At 37.9% G+C, this 9,873-nt stretch overlaps 1 long non-coding RNA gene across 1 annotated transcript; it reads right to left on the bottom strand.

The window, feature by feature from the left end:
* Window positions 1–2,145: 2,145 nt before the first annotated feature.
* LOC110342029 lies at window positions 2,146–9,593 on the bottom strand. Its single transcript, XR_002384017.2, has 5 exons — window positions 9,551–9,593; window positions 4,255–4,418; window positions 3,839–3,993; window positions 3,242–3,352; window positions 2,146–2,199 (listed from the first exon to the last, which is right to left on the bottom strand). It is a non-coding gene; the product is annotated as an uncharacterized LOC110342029 (long non-coding RNA).
* Between the last annotated feature and the right edge of the window lie 280 nt (window positions 9,594–9,873).

Raw genomic sequence — 9,873 nt, 5'->3', positions numbered from 1 at the left:
TGCAAGTTTGGGCCACTATGAATCACTCTGCCTTGTAGAATTCAGAATTTCCCATCATGTCCCAGAATCACTTTTGCTTCTTATATAACAATGTAGATTTTGACTATAAACTGTCTTCAGGTTTCCATTGTTGTGAAGAGGCAGAATGACCATGGCCACTCCTACACAGTAAAACCTTTCATTGGGTGGCTCACTTTCCATATCAGATATTCAGTCTATTATCATTGTGGTGACAGGATGGTGGACATGATGCTGGAGCAGTAGCTGAGAGCTCTGAAGGCTACAGGAAGTCAACTGACTCACTGGGTGGCATCCTGATCACAGCAAAGCCCACACCTATAGTGACACACTTCCTCCAACAAGGCCTTATCCATTCCAACAGAGCCACACTTCCTAATAATACTATTTCCTATGAGATTATGGGGATCAATTACACTCAAACTACTACATTCTCCTCCCTGTCCCCCATAAGCTTCTAACACTATCATAATGTAAAATTCATTTAGTCCAACTTCAAAAGTCCCCATAGTCTATCACAGTCTCAACAATGTTTTAAAGTTCAAAGTCTCTTCTGAGATTCATGCAGTCACTTAACTGTAATCACCTGTAAACATCAAAATCAAAAAACCAGATTACGTACTTTTAACATATAATGACACAGGATATACGTTACCATTCCAAATTGCAGGGAAGGGGGCATAGCAAGGAAATGCTTGACCAAAGCAAGACCTAAAAACAGCTGGGCAAACTCCAAACTCTACATTTCCGTGTCTGACATCAAAGTGCATTTCAGATATCCAACTCCTTTCATCTTTGTTGACTGAAACATAATTCTTTCTCTTTGGGGTGGTTCAATTCCCCTGTAAGCAGCTCTCTTCAGCAAGTATTCCACAACTCTGGCATTTTTAACATCTTGGGTTCTCCAAGGCTTCAAATTCATAGCTTCATGTAATGGCTTCTCTAGGCCTCCATTCAGGGACACTACTGATATATGCCTGGCGTCTGTGACTTTCGTTAGGCACAGAAACAAATTTCATAATTCATTTTTTCTATTCTTAACGCTAGAGCCAGAACCACATGACTGAAGCTGCTCAGTTCTGGTGCTTCTTGGGACTGGAACATGTCTACATTGTTCAATTATATCTTCATCAGCTTTCTGTCCTTTACTGCCTAATCTTGGCTGTCCTGAAACACTCTGTAAAAAAAGCTACCCTCAAAGTCAGAGATCCACTTGCCTATTCCTTCCCAGTGCTGGATTAAAGGTGTTCACAGCCATACCCTGGTCTTGGAAAGTGGTTGGGATCTTGACTCATGGTTACCACTCTTTTCAATTCATTTCATTTCATTTCTTAATCTGTTTATCTCCTTGAACACAGGATTTAGCTCCATTCTACTTCCTGGAATTCTTTTTCTCCTCAGAAATCACATTTTATATAACAGGAATGATCTCTAGGAAACACACTAAAATTCTTCTCCTCTGAAACTTCTTGATCCCCACAGTTCATCAAATCATGTTCAGCCTACTGTTTTCCAAGGTCCTACTAGTATGGCCTATTAATTAGTGCTTAAATCATTTCACTGTTTTCTGAAACCAAACTCCCAAAATCAATACTGCTACAAACAAAAATGTGGGCTGTCCTTTCACAACAATATCCCAGTCCCTGGTATAAACTTCGGTTTCAGTTAGAATTTCTATTGCTGTGCAGAGATACCATGACCCTAGCAACTCTTAAAAAGTAAATCATTTAATTGGGGTGACTTGCTTACAGTTTCAGAAGTTCAGTCAATTATTATTGTCTTTTTAGGATTTCTATGATGTGACAAAACACCATGACCAAAAAACAAATTGGGAGGAAAGGGTTTATTTGGCTTGAACTTCAGCATTGCTGTTTATCATGGAATGAAGTGAAGACAGGAACTCAAATAGGGTAGGATCTCAGAGGCAGGAGCTGATGGAGAGGCCACGGAGGGAAACTGCTTACTGGTTTGCTTCCCATGGTTTGCTCAGTCCTTGTTTCCAATTTTGTGTTTTATGGATTTTACACATGTGCATGCATGTGCATGCATTTGTGTGTATGTGTGTATGTGTGCGTGTGTGTGTCTATGTCTGTGTGTCTGTGTTTCACATGCTTTTCTCCTTCTGTGTGTGCTCCTTGTTTACTTCTAATTTTCTTGTTTTTCTACGGGCCGGCTTGTTTTCTAAAGAGAGAGAAAGAAAGCTTGAAGTTGGTTGACTTGGGAGGTGGGGAGGACCGGGGAAGAAGAGAGGGAAGGGAAATCATGACCAGAATATACTGTAAGGAAACCAAAATTTGTCTTCAATAGAATAAAAGAAAAACACTTTGAACATTGTATAATATGTTGAATTTTAAACAAGATTCTACAGTGAACCAGGTGAATACAGAATTAAAAGGTTATTGATCTAAAGTGAACTTTGAAGGGACAGCTATATACATGCAGAGTGAACAAAATGTGTCGGAAAGTCACTAGCTATCATATGCCTTCCTGTCAGTTAGTTAGTTTGCTTAAGGGTCATGAGAATGATCACACCTGCAAGCTGTTCACCTTCAAATTCTGGAAAATTTGGAATGTTCTCTCATACAATTGTTTACTTGGTCATTTTGAGACGTTGACTGTCTTTGCAGCATATGTTACCCTTGAACTTGTAGCCTAGACTGTCCTTGAAACCCTAATACTCTTGCCTCTGCTTTAAGAGTTGAGACCTCAGTTATGAACAATGATAGCTGGCTACTGGGCTCATCTGATAAGTAAGTAATATACAAGATGAATCAAAATTAGTTGTAGTTCATGGTTGTTGTAAGTTCTGGTACAGAATTTCATGTAAGATAATGCTATCATTTGAGTAAATGCCCCCCAAAGACCCATGCTATAAATGCACCCAGGTTTCAGCACTACTGAGAGATTGTATGAAGCTTTCAATAGTCAGAGCCTTGTATCATATAACACTTTCTCCTGAGATTGAAACAACCCATACTACAGCAAGCTCCTTCAACAGGAGGGTAAACAACTCAAATTAGCTTCAGGAAATCCCTGAAACTGACCAGATTCACCAGGCCTCTCCCTGCCACAAAAAGCAATACAAACTGAGAATCCCTCTAAAATGGAAGGAAGCTGAGATGCAAAGAAGACTCTAAGACCTGACCAGTTGCTTGGAAGAAGCAGAAAGCTTTGTGGAAGAGGTTTAAATCAAGAGAGGCACCTAGAAAGGGGAGTCTCATACCTGTTGAACTGCCTGCAGGATGGACAGTGTGCTCCAAGTTTCCAGCCATTCTCCTGACAAAGGGTGTTCCATTTTTACTGGCCTTCCTTTGAATTGAGCTTTCCAGATAACCTCAACACAAAATATACCAAAATTTTAAAAATATATTATTCAGTTTCAGTAATGAATTCCATTTGCCCATATTTGTACTGCCCAGTTGCCTGACACTCTATACCAAATCAGCAATCCCTACCTACACTGGCTTAGGTTTCTGAAGAAACTTAAATAAGCTTAGTTACACTTGAACATGCTCAACATAGCTCACCTACCCTTGAGTTTCCTTGGAGAACAAGTTGATTGTTTTGTAATTAGTCATGAACTATTTAATTGCAAATTCTCAAAACTCATGTCTTTGGTAAATCTTCTGAAAATTAAAGATTGTCTACAAAGAATTTAGTTCAATTCTTAGCTCAGAGGGTTATAGCTGAACGGTCTACAGTGATTTCCTCAAGTTGGCTTCTCTGTCCAGTCTGACTGGAATTAAAGAGGTCACAGTGAAAGCAAGGACTTTTATTTCTTGTTTTCAGAATGAGTTTGAATAATTCCACCATCACTCACCCCAGAAGACATACAAGTTAATAACTTTATGTCCTTTGTTCTTCCATGTCATGGTTTTCAAACATGGCTGTGGAGACTAATATACTAATGCCTTGTAGCGAACTGCATGGTTACAGTGACAGGCTACAACACTTCTCAATGATCCGGGTGAAGGGCTAAGGATGTAAATGAAGACAAAGACAGTGCATTTATTATAACAAGAGCAGAGAGTTAAATGCCAGTAGCAGGCATAGTGGAAAACTACCAGGTCATCAGCCCACATTCCCAGGGCCCTTCAACAAAGGATGGGCAGACAACAGGAGCTTGCCTTCAGGCTATACTGGGAGGAGGGGACAAGAGGTATTTTGCTAGAAGCTCCAGTCACAAGCTGGTCAGCAGATCTCCATGGGGGAAGGGTGCAACAATGCCTTACTTACTAAATATGAGTTGTCAAATTGTATGTAAATGATCTAGGCTGCAGAAGGGTAGGAAAGCTGGTGGGATCTGGAGAGAGGCCTCTATTTCCAGAAAACTTCCTTCAGGAAAAGTCTAGGGCATCTGGGAGAAGGCCTGTTGATAACACAGTTACAGAGGAATAAATCTGTAAGGACACAAAGAGATAGAAGAAAGGTTTTAAAGTAGAGCATGGTATAAGACATGAACCTATAATGGGTGTTTGGATGCCAGTTGTCCGGATAGCAGAATAAGTCAAACTCTGGGTTTGACAGCTTTACAAGCTAAGTTTTTTCCCCTGAGATTCTAGATCATGATCCATGCCTATAAAAGTCAGTGTTGGAGTTTTATCCCTTGATCTTTTCAAGTCAAGTCAATGCTTAATTTGTTTCTTCCAATTTTCAAAATGCAAAGGAGCATGAGAGTTTCAGAACTCCTAGCTGAGCTTCCCTGTTCCATACCATTATTCTCCTCACTACCACTTCTGAGTCTCCTACCAAGATTAGCACAGTGCCTGCTGAGCCCAGAGCTTCCTTCTCATGACTCACCTAGCTTGGCTCTGTACAGCATACGGTTCTGCTCACTGCCTTCTTCAGAAATCCTCCTTCTCCCTTGGATTTGGAGTTAGTGCAATGGGTTAATCACTTGTTTTTTATCTACTTTGTAATTTTTTTTAATTTATTGAACAAATGTTTTTAGTATTTGGTTCCTCTTTTTATGTTTTATGAAAATTTATTTTTATTCGCACACAAAATGAAGATTGTAGAAATGTTTGAATGATATAATTCAATACATATGTACATTAATATTTAAATCATAAATTATTTCTTGAAAATACTTATCATTTGTTTATAAGAAGACTGTTTAGAACCCTTTTGTCTATTTTTTGAGAAATAATGCACACAGTTGTTATCCACAATCAGCCTGCTGTGGAATAGCACATCAGACCTCTTATCTAACTATAAATTAATCCTTATTGACCAGTCCTATATCTAGCTCCACCCACTGCCCTAGCCTCAAGGAGCCACCATTTTACTCTTCTATGGAATCAATGATTTGATTCTTTAGATGAATGAGATCCTGGGGTACTTGTTTTTCTGTGACTAGCTCATTTCACTTAACATAATGGTCTCCATTCATGTCACAAATGAAAAGGTTTCAGATTTTTATGATCAACTCATACTCTATTGTGTGTGCATACCAAATTCTCATTTTCCATTCATCAGATTATAGACACCAAACTGACTTCTTTCACAGGCTGTTGTATATGGTGTTAAAATAAACATGGAAATGTATGCGTTGCTAATCATATGGTTTTATTTTCTTTCAAAATGTAACAGCAATAGATTGGTTAGGTCATACTATACTTCTTCTTTTGATTTTTTTGAAGTTGCTGTTCTCTTCTGGTCTTCTTTTCATGGTTTCAAACGGCATGATTGCTTCATTTCAGGATTACTTCCTCTGTTAAAGGATTATGTTGTACTGAATAAATGCCCCTCATCAACTTTGGAGCTTTTACAATGTGTCCCCAGCTTGAGGTTCTAGGACAAGATCCTCTTTCCTCTTCACTTTCTGGAATAATAAGGATTACTGTGCCTTATAATCTTCAACAATTCTTAGATGTCAATGTTTCTCTCTACCACCTCTCCTCTATTGTGTTTCCTCCCTTACCTAAATAGTCCTTCCCTTGTCTCTCTTGGTGAATTCATCTGTTCAAGGAAATTTCACTGTCATTTCTTTTTTATTAAATAATGTGGTATCTCTGTTTTCTTAGCTTTTTCATCCTCTCATTAGTAATATAAAATTCATATTTTACGACAATTATTTCACTGTATCTTCCCAAGTTGGAGCTTTAATTCTATGATAGTGGACACTAAATTCCAATAAACGTTCTATGCCTAGAACCTGGAATAAACTTCACATCTCATCACACTGTCACTGAATCATCTCATATAACAAAAGGAGAGTACATGACAGTATCATTCCATACACTCCCCTGACTTGTGCACGTGTGTGTGTTGGAGGTATGAAATGATACTTACTGTACTATATATGTGTGTGTGTGCATATATACACACGCATATAGAAATATAGAGAGAGAATGCACATGGCTTTTATTACTGAGTATTATAATATTTTTTTCATTAGTGACGTTAATTACTCATTGTTAAACCTAACTTACAAATTAAACTTCATCATAGGTGTGCATATATGCAGGTAAAAGAACATATGTCATGTTTAGAAGTATCATGTGTACAACTCTATGGAAGTTTCTTGTAATGTATATGTCTTCCATCTATGATATATATGTATATATGTATATATTCTTTATTTGGAAGTCATTAAAGGCTTCATTTTAGTTAACTTTAGACTTAGCTCTAATGTTATATTTTATTATTAATATAATATTATATATATTATATATAATATTAATATAATATAATATAATATATTATTGATATAAATAAAGGGTAAACCCATCTTTAATTACAATGCAATAAGCAATGTTTTCTGTCAAACTTCATTATGCAAGTATGTATGTATATATGTATGCATGCGTGCAGCATCTACCCACCCACACCTACATATCCATCCATCCATCCACCCATCCATCTAAATATAGCTTGCATAATATTCTAGGTTTTTGCACTAGCTCATTCTTTTAATGAGGTTTATACTCTCATTACTGAAATTTCTGAAATCCTTCTTTTAGTTCAGTAACCACATACACAAAAATGTCACTTACACGCACAGCCGGATGAGCTACCCTAAAACAAACCCTTGCCATTTCTCTACTTGGGCTAAGATCTGGGATACTACTGACACCACAGATACTGCTCTCCCAGCCCTTCCTAACCACCAGCATTTTTCTGTTTTCCAAAGATAACCACCATCATGGCATCTCATACCATATGGTGGTTTTGAAATTTATGTGATTTCAACTTTATGGACTGAAAATCATGAGGATGTACTGCTTAAATACCCCTTCCAGAAAGGCTTCCACTGACCACAGGAATGTAGTTAGCTGCCAGCCTCCAGCTGTGAACTCTGCCTGGCCTGTTTCAGCCTTTGGGCTGAAATCACCCTATTTTTGGAAGTCCGTAGTCAATAACTAAGTCAAGTGCCATCATCTTCAGGGCATGTTCTTCCTGGTGTGGTTTCTAAGCAGTTACAAAAACACTGGTGGTAAAGGTCTGTGAGGCATTTGTCCTCAAAGCCAGGGTGCACTATTATCAGTATTTTCTCCAGAGCTCCCATTTGGCTGGTAGGAAATTGGTCATAGGTCATATTTGTACCACATTCTGATGACTTCATTTGCTTAGTCCTGTTTCCTTTTTTTTTCCTTTTCTAGGTGTTATTTTCCCTGATAAACTATTGCTGTGTAGGCCCCAGTTATGTTATTTTTACCTTGTTCAATATTGTATCTGTGTACCTGATAGTGGACATCTGGTTGTTTGGACTGTTAAGTGTAAAGACACCATGAACACATATATGTGATGTTTGAGAGACTTTTGTTGCATCATTAGAGGCAAAATCTCCCTATTTTCCTTGGATAGTCTTGAACCACTGAACTCACGTAATCCCATTGCCTTACCCTCACTAGGCCCATTGTCTCTGCCTATAAAGAGTTCCGTAGTTAGCTTCTTTTCAGTTCTTTGTACAATGGTTTGGGGTCAAATACATTTCCCAAATGGAATGAAGAAGATTTTTACTTGTTTCTTATTCTCATTAATATTTTGCATGGTTAGCCGGGCGGTGGTGGCACACGCCTTTAATCCCAGCACTCGGGAGGCAGAGGCAGGTGGATCTCTGTGGGTTCAAGGCCGGGCTGGACCAACAGCCTCCAAAACAATACAGAGAAACCCTGTCTCGTAAAAAAAATATTTTACATGGTTAGTCTTTAAATTTTGATTTTTAGTGATATAAAAATATATACCAGGATGTACTTAATTTTAGCTTTCATATTGATTGGCAAAGTTTGACTCTTTAAATATGTTTTATCTCACTTTTTGCCTTTTCATTTATTTTGTCTCTTAAATAAACAGATATACTTCCTGTTCTCTAGTTTTAGGCAGACAACAGTTTTAACTGGAGCTATTGTAACATACAAATTTCTTTTAATGCCATTTACTAGATCAAGAAAATCCTTTTATTCCCACAATGACAAGAAATCTCATGAGCTACAATATTTTGTAAAATTCCTTTTCTGTATTTTATGAGATCATCATATAATTCTCCCCAGTACTGTTATTGTGTTTTTTTTAATTTTTTGAATTTTATTTCTTTTTTAAGTGTTAAATACTCTTTATTTGCTATCATACATAAACTACAATGGATACATTTCAGTGGTAAAAGGCAGCGTCCTTTGACGAAATTCTAATTACATCAGCTTCATGAGGAATAGACAGTTGCTTTTTGATACTAAACTATTGACTATAACAGACCAGTGAACACAAACTGAAACACGGACTTGATTCTGAGACAGTGAAAGTATTTCTCCAGTGTTTAAACATATTCATATGCCCAGCTATATGAATCTAAGAATAAAGCTATTCTATTGGTTCTGAGGTGACACCCCATCTTTATGGAAAGACGAACATTTCTAATCAAGTCCAATCCTATCTTGAGAAAGGGACTGCAGTGATAGTATTTACACAACTGGAGTTGGTTTCTTTTATTACATTTTTGAAAGATCATATCTACTTTGTTACAAAACAGGACTGTCAGACAAAAAACACTTTTAGCCATTCATCATCTGCATTCTGGTGTATGAATTAAATTAAGGCACACATTGAAAACCATGGTGTATCTGTTGCGTAATGAATAATACAGTGGTATTACTCTTTAGTGGTCTTTTCAAGCTAAGCTATCAGGTCTACCCTCTTCCTCTTCTTAATTCTAGTGAAGATCATTTTTGTTCCAGAGATGTACCTTTTGAGATTCTCCAAAGACTGCATCAGTGAATCCTATCTCCAGGTGATTCCTTTGTTCTCATTAGCATCCTTGAGACTCCAGTGACCCGACATGCCTTCCACACAACAGGCTGTGGTGATTTGGTCCAGTTTTATGCTTGCTTCCCTATTCCATAGTGTGGAACTGGCCACACTTCCAAACAAAAATCTTCTTGCCTTTCTCAACATCACTCATTCTACAGCCTGAGGATAGATGTCCTGATTTCTGAGTTTTATTCATGTATTTTTGCAATTATTTTGATCATATTCAATATTTTGCCCCAACTCCTCCCATAACCACCCTCTACTGCCCCTCACCCAATCATACCTTTCTTCTTCTTCTTCTTCTTCTTCTTCTTCTTCTTCTTCTTCTTCTTCTTCTTCTTCTTCTTCTTCTTCTTCTTCTTCTTCTTCCTTCTCCTCCTCCTCCTCCTCCTCCTCCTCCTCCTCCTCCTCCTCCTCCTCCTTTTCTTTCTCCTCCTTCTCATCTCACCCCCATACAGTCTTGTCACCCAGCTAGCTGACCTACACAGGCTCATTGTTTGAACTTCAGTTGGTAATTCTGTTTAAAAAGGTTCTTAGGAGGTGGAGACTTGTGGGGAGAAGTAAGACTCTGGCAATGGACATTTAGTGTTATAGCTGGCCCTAGTT

The sequence above is a fragment of the Mesocricetus auratus genome, unplaced genomic scaffold (genome assembly GCF_017639785.1).
Source record: "Mesocricetus auratus isolate SY011 unplaced genomic scaffold, BCM_Maur_2.0 Super-Scaffold_100009, whole genome shotgun sequence".
NCBI lineage: Eukaryota > Metazoa > Chordata > Mammalia > Rodentia > Cricetidae > Mesocricetus > Mesocricetus auratus.
Note: the sequence above shows the minus strand (reverse complement) of the source record. Positions and strands in the feature narration are given on the sequence as shown.